Raw genomic sequence first — 17,979 nt, 5'->3', positions numbered from 1 at the left:
GCGTAAATTTTTAAAATAATACTCTCAATTTATTTTAATTACCGAAATAATTTTGGGCCCCCCTTCGAGCTCGGGCCCCCTCCCCCCAATTTAGGGGTTCAGGGTCCGGCAGTTACGATCCTGTATGTAGGTAACCTGCGTATTTGTAAGCCCCTTACGCTATTTCGGACAGCAATGTGCTTGTCTTTTTACAATAACCCTGTTATCGCTTCTGAACTATCGCTTCTGAACTATGCGGGTTTTAATGCTCATAACTGGGCGCTCCTTGGGTCAAAGCTATCGATATTGAAGGTAAGTTGATCACTACATAGGCGCAATATATAGTCTGAAACCCATATGGAGGCTGCCTGCTATGCCCTCAATCGTGAGTAGTTGATTGAACTTGCCATCTCTATCGCTGATCCATCTTCAGAGAGCAACATTTTGTATTCTGGCGGTTGTTACGTCAGTAGTCCAAATTGGACCTACTGCTCTATCTGTTATCGCCAATCAGCGATACACAAAGCTGTGATTACATTTCGAGATATGGTGTGTAGTAACGTAGTCGAAAAAGTTCTTGCCCCCTCCTCGGATTAGCAAAATCTGATGCAATGATCGTGAGCATTACGTTGACTTTGCGTTTGTATTGAATGAAATATGCAACGACAGCGGCAAAATAATTCAGTTTACTGCATTAAAACCAAGAATTTCTGCTTGTAATTCTGAATTTCGAATGCCTCAAATCCTCCTTTAGTTCGGCGTCACGCGGAGAAGTGATAATGTAGCGTGCTGTTACGAAAACATGTATCCCACACCAGTAATTCACAATAATACCCATTCATCAATCTGCTTAGTTGCGGCTCTTCCGTGTCTGAAATTGAATGATCATTATTTGTCATGAGAAGACCGGGAAGACCTCGTTGTAGTCAATTTCAGAATGTTCAATTAGTTAGAATCGCTTGCGAGTAACACGCCTGTTACTATTTCAGGCCATGTTGCTATTGCTTACCAAGATCTTTATCATGAAAGGTTTCAGGTCCTCTTAAATCAGCAACGTACGAATGATCACCAGAATTAGCGGAGTTAAGGTGCGTGTCTTTGTCAACAATTGGTTTGCTGTAAAAATGATGTTCGAAGTCCCCATGTACGTCTTTACCAGAGATACGATCGTCGACATCCAAAACGGAACGCTGGTCGCAACGATTCACGGATTTGGAATCATCAACTGTCTCTCCAGTGGAGATATGGCTATCGCTATGATTTTCGAAGTCGGGGCGAGTGTCTTCGCCATTGATTTGTTGTTCTATATCACAAGAGGATTGGCGATCAATAGGATTATCGCAGTCGTCACGAGTGATGACACCGGAGATATGTTCGTCATTATCGAATACAGATTGTCGACTGGAAAGCTTTTCCCGATAATGATATATGTTGTTACCAGATATATGTTGCTCTTTGCCGAATACAGTTTGGCCACCGCAAAGATCTTCGCCTTCATAACGAGTGTTGTCATAGGAGACCTGTTCTTCCTCTAATAGAACAGATTGGTGACCGCAAGGATCTTCGCACTCGTCACTTGCGTTACCGAATATGTCTCCTTTATCAAATGCTGATTGACGATCACAACGATCTTCGAGGTCATCACTAGTGGCACCAGAGATAGGCTCTTCATCCCAGAGAGATTGGCGCTCGAATGGATTTCTGTAGTCATCCCGAGTATTGGTACCTGACATTCGCTCTTCTTCAACCGAGCGAGATAGTGTAATGGTTACGCGTCCGGCTTCTCGAGCGGTAGGTCGTGGGTTCGATCCCCGGCCGGGTCATACCAAAGACTCGAAAAATGGTATCCGCAGCTATCCTGCTAGGCGCTCAGCAATCACGGATAGCATGGAGGAGAAAAAAAACGGGGGCGCAGACTAGATGACCTCATATGGCCGTATCACAACTCCGTCGCCAAAGCATCTCGATGGTGCAGGCGAGAAAGAATATCATATCTCTCTCTCTCATCAAGTAAACAATGGTGAACGCTAAGACCGCTAACATCTTCACGGTCATTGCCAGTGCTACCCGAGATCTGTTCTACGTTATCCAATACGGATAGGCAGGGGGAAAGATTTTGGTAGTAATTTTGAGTGTTTATATCTGATATTAATTCTTCTTTGTAAAATACACATTGGAATGAATTTCGCGGTCATCACAATCGTTGTTACTGGACATCCGTTCGTTATCAAATGCAGATTGACGATCATAAAGATATTCGAGGTTATCACTAGTGGTACCCATGCAGGATCTGTTCTTCATCCAACAGAGATTGGCGATCGAATGCATTTATGTAGTCATCCCGAGTATTATTATCTGACATCCGTACGTCTTTATCAAATAAAGAACGGTGAACGTTGAGACTTTCACGGTCATCGCAATTGCTACCTGAGATCTGTTCTTCGTTATGCAATACAGATTGGCGAACGCAAGGATCTTCACACTCATCATCGTTGTTATCGGATATCTGCTCTTCTTCAACAAATGTAGATTTGCGACTGCAATGACTTTCGCGATCGTCACCAGTATAACCCGAGGTATCTGCTACGTCATCCCATGCGTATTGACAGTTTAAAAGATTTTTGCAGTCATTTTGAGGGTTTTTATCTGATATTCGTTCTTCTTTCTCAAATACAGATTGACGAATACTATGATTTTCGCCGTCTCCACGGGTGTTGTTACTGGACAGGTGTTCATCATTATCACGAGTGTTGTTATTGGACATCTGTTCTTTTTCATCAAATACAGATGAGTGACGAATGTATTGATATTCGCGGGCATCACGACTGCTACCTGAGATCTGTTCTTCGCTATGCAACACAGATTGGCGACCGCTAAGATTTTCGCGGTCTTCACCAGTGTCACTCGAGATCTGTTCTACGTCATCCAATACGGATTGGTAGTTGAAAAGATTTTTGGAGTCATTTTGAGTGTTTTTATTTGAGATTCGTTCTTCTTTATCAAGTAGTACAGATTGGTGGATGCAATGGTCTTCGCGGTTCTCGTGAGCGTTGTTACTGGTCATCTGTTCTTCTTTATCAATTACAGATTGACGATTACAAAGACCGTCCAGGTCAGAACTAGTGGTAGGCCTATCCAAGATCTGTTTTTCATCGAATAGAGTTTGACGATCGAATGGACTTACGTCGTCATCCCGAGTATTGCTACGTGACATTCTGTCTTCTTCATCTAATAGAGATCGGCGACCGCTAAGATTTTCGCGGTCATCGCAATTGCTACCCGAGATCTGTTCTTCGCCATGCAATACAGATTGGCGAATGCAAGGATCTTCGTACTCATCACCAGTGTTACCGGATATCTGTTGGTCTTCATTAACAAATGCAGATTTGCGACCGCATTGATTTTCGCGGTTCCCACTGGTGTCACCCGTGATCTGTTCTGCGTCATCCAAAACTGATTGGCAGTTGAAAATATTTTTGCAGTCATTTTGAGTGTTTTCATCTGAGATTCGTTCTTCATCAAATACAGATTGGCGAAGGTAATGATTGTCGCGGTCTTCGCGAGCGTTGTTACTGGACGCATGTTCTTCTTTATCCAATATAGATGGGGACTGCAACGATTTTCGCAGTCATCACGAGTGTTTTTACCATATCTCTGGGTCTCGTTACTGCAGACTTTCTTTTCAAATCCGGTAGCGATTAGCTGGTCACCACAAGGACTCGAAGCGTTTGCTTGCTCTTTTTTTCTGAAAGAATACGTGTTTTTCGATTTTGCTAACGGATGGACGGTCGTGTGGATTCTTTGAGATGATCAGGGTAAGTAGGTTGATTAATCGATTTCTTGCTGTTGGAACACCAACACACACATTTGAAAAGTCAAGGTTTAGGCCGTGTCTGATGTTGTATTGCCAATCGTAAGGCGATGAACCGTAAGGATGCTCCCCGTCACTGATTATTTGGGCCATGACGATGCCCAGAGAAAATATATCAGTTCCTTGACCCAATTTAGCACGTATATCGTAAGATTCTGGCGGTCGATATCCATCCGATCCAATTCCTTCTCTCGTTTGCGTGACCTCTTTGAAGCCACTACGGAACTCCTTAGATATTCCGAAGTCCGAATACTTGAATTCTCTGTTTCCTATCACAAGTATATTGTCCGGTTTTATGTCCCGGTGAAAGAGTTCATTTTCGTGGATGTAACGAAGTCCATCGAGCAATTGGTGGGTAATGCTCCTAAACAATTCAAGCTCAATTGCTTTAGATTTGCGGTCTTTCATGTAGCCTACTTTGTAAGATTACCATCGCACATCTCCATAATGATGTAAAGTTGCGAACCCAACGCAGTCGGAACCGTTTCGTCAAAGTCGATAAATTCCACGACGTTTTTGTGATTTAATTTTTTAATAACTCCGAGTTCCATCTTTGCCCGATCAGTTTTCTTGATGATTTTCACAGCTACATGACGAAATTGTTCACTGTTGCTCGCGAGTTCAATGCTGCTCTCTTGTCTACTGCAACCGCAAACCTTCCTTTCTTCAACCATCTGAAATCTGAAAATTGAGATAACATATTGTAGGAAATATTGTTCCAGTTATATTATAAATCGGCGTTTCTCAACCTTTTTGACCTGGCGGACCGGTAAAACTTGAAAACAAATATTGCGGACCGGTTAGCCTTTGAAAATCAAGTCCCGAGTATAGTTTGCGTCGCGGCAATTATTTGTTGATTACAATCGGACTGGATTGCATTTTCCAGTCAACGATCGCAAAGTCTTTGAAGGAAAAAATGAATGATTTCCAATTTCAAGGCATATCCAGTAACACAATTTCGCACACAAGTAAATGTCTGACACGAAAATTTGACACAAGACTTATTGGGAGCACGGACGGGAACGTGACTTTACGGCACTTATGCACGGATACCGTATGTCCCCTTTCAAAAGAGGATTTGTAGCATTTACTTTCAAGAAAACAGTCCTCTCGTTATTTTATTGCCATGGGTGCTAGGCGTGGACATAGAGACAACTAGTAATGGTAATACCTGGAGATAAGACACTCCGAGACTGGTTTCCTATACAATTGACTTACGCGAAGGTGACTTAAAAATAAGGCGTAATCTTCCGTTTTATTGTCTGTTTACGTCCGTCTTATCGTGTTTCGCATATTTGGCAAATTGAATAGAAAACCGTAACATTGAGAACCTCCTCGCGACGAGTCAGCGTCACATGAAAAATAATAGGATGGTAAGAACATTGGCTCACGTTTTTGTCTGGTATACAAGCCTTGATAAGTCGAAGGTTCCTGCTTACAAGAAAACCATCCTTGTTTTGATACAGAAAGTTTTTGATCAGAACTGTACCGTATTATATTGATTGTTTTGATCAAAAAACCTGTAAATCGGGGTCTCAAACTCAAATGTGCTCGGGGGCCAATTTCCTAGTCTTTGATGACGCCGCGGGCTGCAGCATCAAATAGGGGTATTATATGCATTTCCAAGTAGGCGTACTTGACGGACATAGCAGACTGGCATTCCATACACATCGTATAGCCTAAATGCGATTAACTGTTATGTCATTTGAACACCGTTGGAATTATATCTAACGTTGTCACCGGAATCGCGTCACGTGTCAGTGTTGTATTGAGTAAGGTACGTTTCATTGTTACGTCAAAAATACTAAATAATTCCACAAATTATGCCCCAAACAGTCACTCAAGTTTTTATATAATAACTCGCAAACACAACTGGTCTTTCCTTCCAGTGTGGAAAGCTGAGATTCAGCAGTTGCCACAGCGACACTGGCAGCACTGAGCTCCTACACCACCTAGCGGAACTACATCCACGAGAATGAGAGATATTCATTTTTCAACGAAGAAAAACAGTTTTGCGGTGTAATTACCAGGGCTTTGGAGGGATTTAACAGCAGAGCAGACGTATGTTCAATTTTCATACATCAATGCCGAACCTCGGTATGCGAAATATGCCTGTGAATATTGTGGGTATTCGGCATACCCGCAATTTCATTATCAGCACAACCTTGTTGGCCAATTGTATACGGTTCGAAAAGAATGATCACTATGTATTTTCGTTGCACATGTCGATATGTCGGGCATGAGCCGAGAAATTCCATCTCATTGTTGCGATGAATCGGATGAGCAAATAGGCCTACTCGTTCTTTTGTGATAGTTCTTTAATCGGGCCGCGAAATTGGACAGTGTTATTGAGTATGCAATTATGCATGCTACTTGGAATTCATTAATGCACATCATCGTCATTCACTCCAGTAAGGATTTTCGAGCTTAAATAGGGGATGGCAGAAGAGCAGCCCAAAACCCCATGGTATTTTATGCTGGAGACAAATCACTGATTTGATACGATATTTCCAATTTGTAATCATCTGTTTCGTAAACTTGTCAATGTGCAATCTGCATATTGCATACTTTAATTCGTTATGGGAATGGCGCAATGTGCATGGCACAGTGTTTAATTCGATTCGTTTCAACGGGAAAATATTATATTCCGATAAATTTGATCGACACCGGATGGACTGGTAACTAGGGCTGGGCAAAATCGAGTACCTAGCTGATTCGATTCTGAATCGAGCATAAACCTTCGAGTCGAGTCGAGTATTCGTCGAGTATTCGAGTATCACTCAAAAAGCAGTCCTATGTTCAAAACAAGCAGAAATCAGTCCCATTTCCACATTTTATATTAGTACAAAAGGAAATTCATGACAAACGACTGTCAAAATGACATTGCCACATGTGGTGACTTGAAATATTGTACAGTTACTTGTACACAGGCCATTCAAAATGAAGACTTGTACACAGGCCATTCAAAATGAAGGATACACATGCAATTAAAAATGGACTTGTCAATTAGTCAGTATAAACCGTTGCATTTCAGAAAGACGAGAGCTTCCACGCGCCTCCCTGTGAGGCTAGATCTTAATGCAGATGCTGTATTTCCAGCTGTTGAAAATACTCCTTCTGATGGAGTGGAAGTAGCTGGCACACCCAGATATTTCAATGCTAGGTTTACAATGTTTGGATACTTGGCTTTATTCTCTTTCCACCAGTTCAGAGGATTCTGATCCTGTGTGAGCCTTTTTTCCAAAAAGTATTTCTCAAGCTCATCATGAATTAAATTAACATCAGTGTCGCTAGAGCTGGCACTTGACTCACTGGAATCATAAACTGCATCAAGCAGCTTATTCAATGAAGAGCTTTGACTTGGACCACTGGTAGTTGTGGGAGTACCTTTGGTAATAACAGTAGTATCCTTTTCCTTGCCCACTACATCCTCCAGCAGTTCACACTCAAGCAAACCGCGAAGTTTAACAGATTGTGTGGTGTCAAGTCCTTTGACTTTATATCTTGGATCAAGTGCGGTTGCTTTCCAAGTAATGTCACCGTCTACAGGCATTTCAAGAAATCGTGCAGACATTTGCTCTCCCAGTTTTTTACAAAACTCTTTTATCGGTCCGCTAGCTTCTGATGCTGCATCCCTGACATGTTTCTTCAATGATGTAATATACGGATTTCTGAGTGATATTGAAACTTGCCTTTCAGCACCCAAGATCTCAGTGGCTTCAGCAAAAGGTTCCAATATGTCAGTCAGTTGCTTCATCATTATCCAGTCCGATTGTTTCAGCATGTATTTACTAGTTTGGGATTGTTGCTCATTCAATACAGCTATTACTGGCCACTGCATATCAAATAATCTCCGCAACATGTAGTAGGTGCTGTTCCACCTGGTTGTCACTTCCATCACAAGCTTTCTGAACTCTACTTTCATCTCCTCGCATTTCTGCTTTAGTAATGATGTTGCTAGCTCTGATCTTTTAAAATGAGCAACAAGGCCCGTATTCAAGAAACCTCACTCAGTGCTCAAACTCACTTTGCGTCAAAATTGCGTAACAATCGGTATTCAGAGAGCGCAACTCGAGAATGAGTTTGAGCACGGCTGGAGACGGACTTCGCGGTCTGTCGAGCTCGACTTCGAGCTGTTTGGTATTCAGAGACAATGCGCGGTAGCTGGCGAGCTGAGAATTTGGCTGTCGAGTAGGGCTGTTCAAAAATAACCTTTTTTCCTGAATCTTGCTGGTTACTTGATTAAATCGTTAGGTTGCCTTAAAAAACGACACACACCAAATTTGCAAATTTGAATTCATTCCAACCAATATTCGCGGATTTCGTAGAGTTTGAAAATTTTGAATTTGCCTAAAAATGCAAAAATAATTTTTTTTCAAATTTTCCTTACAACCTTATGAAATTGTTGCGCTGTCTTTAAAACGATGCAAAACAAATTTGACTCCATTCGAAGCCGTAGAAGTGGAGTTATTTCAGTTTTTCTTTGATAATTCTAGGATTATCCTTGATTGGTGGATCATCCCAGAATTCTCATCAAAAAACTTGAATAACTCCGCTTCTGCAGCTTGGAATTGAGTCAAATTTGTTTTCCATCGTTTTTGAAGACAGCGCAACAATTTCATAAGATTGGAAGGAAAATTTGAAAAAAAATTATTTTTGCATTTTTAGGCAAATTCAAAATTTTCAAACTCTACGAAATCCGCGAATATTGGTTGGAATGAATTGAAATTTGGTGTGCGTCGTTTTTTAAGGTAACATAACGATTTAATCAAGTAACCAGCAAGATTCAGAAAAAAAGTTTATTTTTGAACAGCCCTACTGTCGAGTGTGCGTTTTTCCAGTCGAGCCGGGGGCAGTCTCAAGGCTTTACTCGAACGCTTTGCACTGACTTTTCTGGTAGTATGCTGCGGGATGATGGGCTGTACACATATATTAATCGTATTTATGATCTTAATGGTAAACTATACCGGTATAGAACATTGTAAAGTCCACAGAGTTCGATCATTTTCATGTAATATCTGTCTTTAGTAAGCTGTATAATAGTGTACTGTGTATCAATGAAATGGTAGTTGTGAAGTATGGCAGTGATGTGGTAGTATTCATACAAGCCATGCTTTTTCGCAGTTTTCTCGATGTGTCTGCCACATGATAATGTTTAGGTAAAGCAAACTATAATGTTGGATTTCAACAGAAACATTTTTCCAGTTACAGTTACAGTATGTCAAAATTAAGGTTTAGTTTGGCTGACAAGAGCCGTCTTATGACTCTTGTAAGCGCAAAGCTGGATGTAGGCCTACTTGAGGATAAAAGAAATGATGGAAATTCTATCCAAAGGAAAATGTTGCATGGGAAGATCTTGCCGTTCAATACAATTCCTTCCCGGATGCTCAAAAGGTATCATCCAAGCAGCTTAAAAAATGTTGGAATAACATGAAGGCGAGGTAAGATTTTTGATGAAATTCTAGGAATATGCCGAGGCCAGTTCTAATGCATAGCGTATGCATTTCAACAGATCGAAAGAAGATATAACAGAGGAACGTGCCCACCTGGCTGCAACTGGCGGAGGTCCTCCAACCAAGGCAGTACGAGAGATGTCACAGATGATCCATAGCATGATACCGGAAACAACTCGAGCCACTCCAGAATGATTTTGATTCTGACCAAGTGGTGTTTGTGGACGTTTCCGTAGCATCGACATCTTCAGGTACGGTATTCCATAATAATGGACACTTCATTGATAAAAGCACCATATCAACTCAGTGATCCCCACTATTAGTAGCCAACAGTATTCGCTGTTGATATTTGAGCATCGCTGACTCTGGTAATGTAGGTTTTGCTGGGTGTTGGGTTACCGCTTAGCTGCGACTCCTGTACATACCAAATTTGTGCCTTACCTCCAAAATCGCTCCGAATAATAACTGTAAAACCTTATATTCGCAAACCCGAAAGCTAACGCTGACCAGAATTAGCACTGCGCATTGATTGATAGTCATGAGGTTGAGGACTATAGCCAGTCAATGGTGATCAGGGTCTGGGGCATATCCACGATGTGATGTTGACATCGATATTGTTCATAATTAATGAGCGTTAACTAAAATCTGTGTAAATATATACAGATACATATATGTCATGACTAACATTCTGAGCAAAGCTTCATAAGCATATATAAGTTATTTAGAATTTATACGCATTTGCTATGCAATGAGTGCTTTCTATATCATATATCCCAATTTCAGATGTAAGTTTCACGACTGCAACTTCGGCTTCAAGGCCGGTGGTGAAAGAAATGGAAAAGACAGAGATGCCAAGAAAGAAACCAAAAAGAGCTGAAGTTAACAACTTCATATCGGATGCCATGTTCTTGGAGCATGAGTTGAAAAAAAAAAGATTAAATTAGAAATTGACTGCTTGCAACAGCAAAGGCTCTTAGTAGAGAAGCAGCAGTCCGTTGCTGATCTGCAGTCGGTACTTGTGGCCAAGCAGCTGTTGATAGCAGATGCAAGGCAAAAGCTTGAAGGCTTGCCTTCACCAGTCCCACTAGAAACTGGTCTACCTATTTTATAAAAGCTTTCAATTTAAGATTCATTGCTTCTGCTTGCAGCACCGTGATGCAAATATTTTTTGTGCCATTTACCTGCGCATTATTGATGTTACTATGCTTGTACTTGCAGCAATGTGACATGAATTCTTTCCTTGTGCCATACCCATTTAACTTTTAATTATTGATAGTTACTATGCTTGTACTTGCAGCAATGTGACATGAATGCTTTCCTTGTGCCATACCCATTTAACTGTAGATTATTGATAGTTACTATGCTTGTACTTGCAGCAATGTGACATGAATGCTTTCCTTGTGCCATACCCATTTAACTGTGGATTATTGATAGTTACTATGCTTGTACTTGCAGCAATGTGACATGAATGCTTTCTTGTGCCATACCCATGTTACTGTGGATTATTGATAGTTACTATGCTTGTACTTGCAGCAATGTGACATGAATGCTTTTCTTGTGCCATACCCACTTCTTTTCTTTCTACACTGTACCATTTCGTTCGGTTCCATACAAGTGATACCGCAGTTTCTTTATTTGTGATAACAAATTAAATTTCTTTCGTAAAGTGGGTTTCTACGATCTGTCGTCTCCGAGCTAGGCCTCTCAGGGAGCCTCGTACATCTCTCGGTGCCTCTACAACTTCTTATGGGATGACAGAGAGATTTGTTGTATTGTTGATGATGCACCTAAATTTGAAGGGAGTTGAGCGCTTGATATTAAAAAAATCAAGAAATATATTACCTGTTCTTTCTGGCATAGTTGTATAACACTGCTGTGAACATCAACCACAGTCATTGATGTGTCGCCCGTAGACCCAGTGATAAGCAGGGGAACACGCTCTTCACACTCCAAAAGTCCTCTCTATAGTTATTCTGGAGGATATTAGAAGCTTGTTCGGCAGCTGAAGCTGGGCTTTTATGAGATGGCAATACTATCCAGCTGCACCAATCCACCAACCAACGGTGAGCTGGGACACATGTTCCAGTTCCCCAGCAACAACTTGAAAGCTTCCTGTGGCGTAAAAGCGGAAAACAACAAGGAACTTCAATAACGGGGGCAGGCCTTTGTTGGATGGGCTGGTAAGGTCATGTAGGATCTCCATCATCCACTAACACCGGCTTTCGTAAGCATATAGCGATCAGAACACAGTTCCTCAGTGATGTATTCCACGGGATTATCAAAATCTGTAAGGTACTTCCGTGCTTGCTGCAGCCTGTTTCCATTCACTTGCATGTAATATTCTAACATATCTATGTCAATAGCTATTTCATCTGAAAGGAATGAAACACGTACCGTATACCTATCTGCCAATATGGATCGGTGTCTCGTGCACACTAAACATTCTACTAACTGTCCTCGCGGTGTGATACTGCACACCAAACACATTACTCTAAACGTACCGGGATTCTAACCCGGCATCTCAACAGTTCATACCGAGCGAGCGCACAGCGCACAGTTGCGAATGATGCCAGACGTGTCGAGTAAGACTCGAAACTGAGCAAAGCTAGAAAATGTCTTTGAATACCAAGGAGCTACTCCAATGGAGTCGAACTCGACCTTTACTCCGTCGAGCAAGCCTTGAGTTTGAGCTCGAGGCGTCTCTTTGAATACGGGCAACGTCAGCAAGGCACTGTTGAATTGAGGATATTGCCAATGCATGTGTGATACAAAGTTGTATTGAGTGCGCTGAGCAACCTAGACTGCACCAACCATGCTTTTTTTGCAACATGTCTTTTGCTGACTTCATGTTGGAGCCATTGTCACTCACTGTACAAGTAACTGGTGATAGCTTCACATTGACTTCGGCTAATATCTGTTCAACCCAACTTGAGATGTTCACGGCAGTGTGACAATCATCTAGCAATTTACAGCTCAGCAACCATGATTGCAGGGAAAACTTTTCATCAATGGAATGTCCTGTAACAGCCAAGAACGACTCCATATTGACACTGGTCCATGCATCAAATGTCAGTGCAAGATGTGTTACTGTAGCAAGTGAATGTTGCAGGTTACTTTTCGAGACAACAAATAGATCTTCTATGCGTCGTGCAAAAGTACGTCTTGATGGTATACTATACTTAGGTTCCAGGCTTGAAATCAAATTTTGTATATTTCCCCCCTCAATAACAGAGAGTGGCCTTAAATCACCCACAATAAATTTGACAATCTTTTGAGTAATATGCTCTTGTCTAGAAGGGATCATGAAAGAAAAATCCAATTTAAGCTGCTTCGGACTTGATGTGGACGTAGAAGGTCCAGTGTTGAGATTTTCACGTTCTTCGTATGATCTTCTGTTCAAATCTATGGTAGGATGCTTGCTTTTTATGTGCCTCAGTAGGTTGGTGGTGCTATCGAGGAAAGATAGCTTTTCTTTGCAAAGTATACATGCTACCTTCCGACCATCGCTTCCTTCGTCGACAGGCGAACCAAAGTATTGCCACGCCGCTGACTTCCTTCCTTTCGAGGCTTTGCTCATTGCTGTACTAAACACGCTCCCTGTAATTGTGCAACGGTGTATATTACAGCCACGGTGACCAGGCTCACGCTCACAAAAACGGATTCCCACGTTTCCCATTATTGCATCATAATGGTAACGGATCAGTCAGAGACCGTGAACTAAGAAATGCTTTGAGGTGTATAACCTCATCTTTACATGGATATTAAATTATATTAATAACATACCGGAAGATTTCTGTACTGACATTTAATATCGCTGCCTGCGTAATCGAAAAATTCAACCGATAGATAACGGAAATATTTTCTGTCGCAAGGGGGCGCACTTGCAAGTACTCGAAAAAATCGTCTTTTACTACTCGACTCGAATCATTAAAATAAATACTCGATTCAGATTCGAGTACTCGAATCATTGTGCCCAGCCCTACTGGTAACGAGTGCGAACGTCAAACCATTGGCAATTTGGTACAAATCGAATTTCTATTGATCACGTCGTTGTATCTGCCCATATTGCTCTTACCACAGTTACAGTTGAATAATAATCGCACATTTAAAGATTGAATTGAGCTGTATGGCTTAATGTTAACGAGTGCAGTTCCAGTGTTAAAACGCCGCATCAGAATTTTAATGCTGCACACATCAATGGCACGGAGTAAAGTGCGTTCTAGTGCAACTATGATGTAATTGACAACTGACAAGTATTCATTATGCCGTCACAAGCCGACAGGCCGTCGAATTATGTATGTTAAGATCAAACAATTGCCGTCCGTTCCGGGTATAATCGAAAATTTGCGATTTTATATGGAACAAATTGGATCACTTATTATACATCATCGAATGAAAGAGGCGTTCTTCTGACTAACTATTTTAGGATCAATATATTTTTTGGAATTTCTGCGCTCCGGTCGTTGCCGCCTGAAAGGGCATTTGTTTAAAATTGGCTGCTTGGATACGCCTTTGTACGATCTATGCCATGTACTCGGCGCTGTAAATTCATTCTTGATGTCTGCTTGATACTCTAGTTAGTCTAGTATTCCCGGATTATCGCTCACTGTGACTTGTAAATGTGCAATGTGCATACTGCATAGTTTAATTCGTTATGGACATGGCACAGTGCTTAATTCGATTATTCGATTCGTTTCAATGGGAAAATATTATATTCCGATAAACTTCGACACCCGATGGACTGGTAACGATTGTACCAATATCAAACGTCAAACCATTAGCCATTTGGTACAAATCGAATTTTTAATTGGTCAGGTCGTGATCTCCGCCGATATTGCTGTTACTACAGTTGCAGTAACAGTTGAATAATAATCGCTTATTTAAAGATTGAATTGAGCTGTATGGCTTAATGTTAACGAGTACAGTGCCATCAGTGTTAAAACGCTTCGTTGCTGCATCCGATGTTACTGACGGCTGACGGACTATAGTTAAATATAGAAATAACCTACGGGTAAATTAGTATTCTATATATATACCAGGGGTGGCTAACCTTTTCGGCTAAAGGGCCACATGAAATTAACGAACGAAGGCGCTGCCCAATAGCCGCGCAATGTGCGTAAAATTTTCAAAGGTAATATTAATAATACTCGGGTATATCGCGCGTCGACTGTATACCGCCCACTCGGCGCTGTTTGCAAGGACAGGACTATTCGACATCTGGACATATCGATATCGAAGATTTCTGCTAATATACGGCAATCATATTGTGCCTACATTTCATCGTCGACGATATTTCTGCGAGTACAAGCGCGAAAATACTTTCCCTCGTAATTGCAAATAATCCATATTTAGACTCAATCGGCTAAATCAGGCGTTTTTCATTTTCAGGTGGGGGTAGGCTACAAAGTAAAAGATCGTGTGACAATTGAACACGCGAAGCGATTTACTAAAAATTCGACTGGACCCTGAATCTGCCAATGCGTCGAAACTGATATTTTAGTCATCAACATCCCAAGTGTCGCGGCCAGACTAATCATATTTTGGGTTGGCCTTGCAAGTTCACAATATGAGCAATTCAATTTCGATAATATAACAGAATTTCGTTAATATAATGGGAAATTAGCTCGGGGGCTATACTCAAAATCTTCTCGCGGGCCACTTATGGCCCGCAGGTTGCCCCCCTGATATAGACAGACACCTTCGATGGTTTTCAGGGCAAGGCCGGAGCCGGAGCAGTGTTAATGATGCGGCTCCGGAGCTGGAGCCGGAGCTAATGCATGATAGAAGAAAGCTCCGGAGATGGAGCAATGCAAATTTACGGCTGCTCCAAAGCCCTGGACTAATTACAGGAGTGAAACGGGATAATCTAACCGACTCAATGGCGCAGTGGATAGGTGATCAATCCCCATCAGATATTCTATTCTGCGATCACGTTTTCTTCATTCCCTAAGACGCAACCAAGAGCATAGATAATCGACACACTCGTGTGCCATTTACGTCTCATATGGGTCTGCGAGAGATTACTTCGAAAATTTGAAACTATGCGTAAACTAATTCTATTCTAGATATAGCAAACGATCAAAAATCCAAATCGGAAAAATCGATGTGAAGTTTGTACATTTGACAAATCAAAATTGCTACCCAGCCAACCTACAATCAATATCCCCGCGAATTAGCTCGACCCGACATATCGCGTGCATTGAAGGCTGAATTCAGTTTTTGCACAAAACTTTGATTGATCGTAGAGAAGAGCAGACATTACGGCGCCTGTGTGACAATGCACTTTTCAAATCCGATTTTTTTTTCGCGTCGCCCGTCAATTTGGGACCACTTCATTTTTAAAGCGCAGTGCCCCTATAAGTACGGGCCTCATCATTTACATCACGTGATGAGGTTGAATTCTTATGCTGTGTAAAATTTGTACCCGATAGTTAGTTTATGATTGCTTTTCAAGAGTACAGTAAAAGTGTCTGGCCGCAACACTTGAGATGTGATAACTAAATAACTGTTCCGAAGCATTGGCACATCCATGCGCCAGTCACATTTTGGTAGATCGTCGTACACTACAATAAAGCAGAATATTTGCGATCGATTTATCATAAGTAAAAATTTTTAACACGCTTCGCGCAACATGTTGTAACTTGATTTCTTGCTTTTAATATTGTTACCCCTTTGTGAAAATGAAAGAACGCCCAATGTATCAGATTGAGTCTAACTGTATTCGCGATTACTAGACAAAGTGTCGTTCAACATATGAGACCTTGCGTTTGCGGTCGCAGAAAGACCGTCGACTATGAAACCTAGGCACAAAATGATCGACGCATGTTGGTCAAAGCTTTCGATATGGATATGACCAGGCGCTGAATAGTCCAATCCTTGCGAACTGAGCCCAGCGATAAACAGTGGACCCGCAATATAGTCAAGGGACAATATTATTGACCTATGAACTTATTATAAAAATTATAAAAAGGTTGGCCACCCCTGATTTACATCTATGTCCAATCGAAGTTTTGTCAAGTAATGAATCCTGAAATACTGCATCACGTGAAATACAGAAAACGATCCATAATTTATTCGGCTGCGCCGAACCTTCGTGTATGTGTTATATGTTAACACATAGCATTGCCGGTCAGTTGTAGTTTTACTGGAAGGAATATTACCGTCTTGATTTTTTATCATCATCCCAACACTTAAATCTTCGTAGAGATGGCCAGACACCGGGTTCGCAGTGCGCAGATGTCGTGTTTTCTTCTATTTTGAAAACTGAGCTAAAATATTCAGAAATGAGCCGCCGATAGCATCCGATTAATTGGCATTATTGTAATAATTTTAGTCACCGCGAACCCAGGGGATATAGTTAAACGACCCCACTTGGGTCGCGACCCCTAGTTCGAGAACCCGCTGTAGCGGATTCCTATCAGATATTTTGTCCAGCCCTTGTATATGTGTGTATGAGACCACCAACACTATTGACACGGAAACACTTTTGAAATGAAAAGAACGAACCTCGATTTCCGAATCCCATCAACCGCCGTTGTCTGAACTCTTGCACTTTCTCTGGAAATAAAACATGCAAAGTTTCGATAGACCAGATGTGGACAAACTACGGCCCGCGGGTGGAATGCGGTCCGCGACAACATTTTTTGCGGCCTACGAAAGCGTCGAGAAACGTTATTAAACTAGTGATAAAATGCGCAGTAAAATGGAATTGATTCAGCGACTTCATTAAAGTTATTATATTATGCTAGTCGCGAGTATTCAAAATATCATGACTGTGATAGCGAAACGATATGGCCACCTTCAAACAATTTCAGACAATGAGATATAGAAGAGAGATGTGGAGGAAGAAGGTAATTACACCGTCCTATCGCAAATTCGCAATACCGTATTACTACATCGTTATCATTGCTGTTAGCCGTGGAGGCGTATTCAGTTTTTTTGTGTGTGTGGTGTTCACGGTGTTTGTCGACAACTATATTGTCATTTACACCAGGCCGATATTCTACGTTTTTCCTGCAACTGCCGACTTATAGCACGACCCACTTCTAGTCTTTGTAAGACACCGCTTACACGTATGAGGTAGCGATGAGGAGCCTAGATAAACCTGCCAACTCTTAGGTTGAGACTCGAACATGACCAATTAGGACTCGAACATGAACCCATTGTTGTTGCAGCTGCGGATTATGCCACTGCGCTATCTCGCCAAGGCTAGACTAGGTAACATTCTGTGCAGTGTCGGCTCTATTAGTTGGATTAGGATAGCTTTTAAAACAAACATGTTCTTTATTTTTTTTAGTGCCATGACGTCGCGAATATTCAATTGATACGCCATGGTCAATATACATAAACAATTGGAAATATAGAGTAAATATAGTTCCTTTAACGAAATATCTACGTATTATAGCTGTTGAGCCGACTATTTTGAAAGTTCCAACCATCCCATATGGCAGAGGTTGGAAATTTTTTTCGTCCGAAGAGTCATATTGGCCCTATATTTCCCATTGTAACGCACAAAGGTGTCAAGTGTTACGTTACAATTGAAAGTTCGTGACGTCATCGCCGACCTATAATTCGAAGTCACTGCATGGGATTGGTTTTGAGCCATATTTTCCATGTAAACACTCGGATACTAATCATGCTGGTTGCCTTAATTAAGTATGTGAAACTTGAGTTACA

General features: G+C 41.4%; 1 protein-coding gene and 1 long non-coding RNA gene across 2 annotated transcripts in view; one reads left to right on the top strand and one right to left on the bottom strand.

Annotated features, from left to right (window-relative positions):
• Window positions 1–17,979, top strand: part of LOC145434950 (uncharacterized) — a 236,662-nt gene that overhangs the window by 181,541 nt on the left and 37,142 nt on the right. The window lies entirely within an intron of this gene.
• Window positions 10,919–11,934, bottom strand: LOC145434971 (uncharacterized). Its single transcript, XR_013913654.1, has 2 exons — window positions 11,146–11,934; window positions 10,919–11,090 (listed from the first exon to the last, which is right to left on the bottom strand). It is a non-coding gene; the product is annotated as an uncharacterized LOC145434971 (long non-coding RNA).

Source organism: Botryllus schlosseri, chromosome 3, assembly GCF_051294905.1.
Source record: "Botryllus schlosseri isolate E-star chromosome 3, Bs_hap1, whole genome shotgun sequence".
NCBI classification, from domain to species: domain Eukaryota; kingdom Metazoa; phylum Chordata; class Ascidiacea; order Stolidobranchia; family Styelidae; genus Botryllus; species Botryllus schlosseri.
Note: the sequence above shows the minus strand (reverse complement) of the source record. Positions and strands in the feature narration are given on the sequence as shown.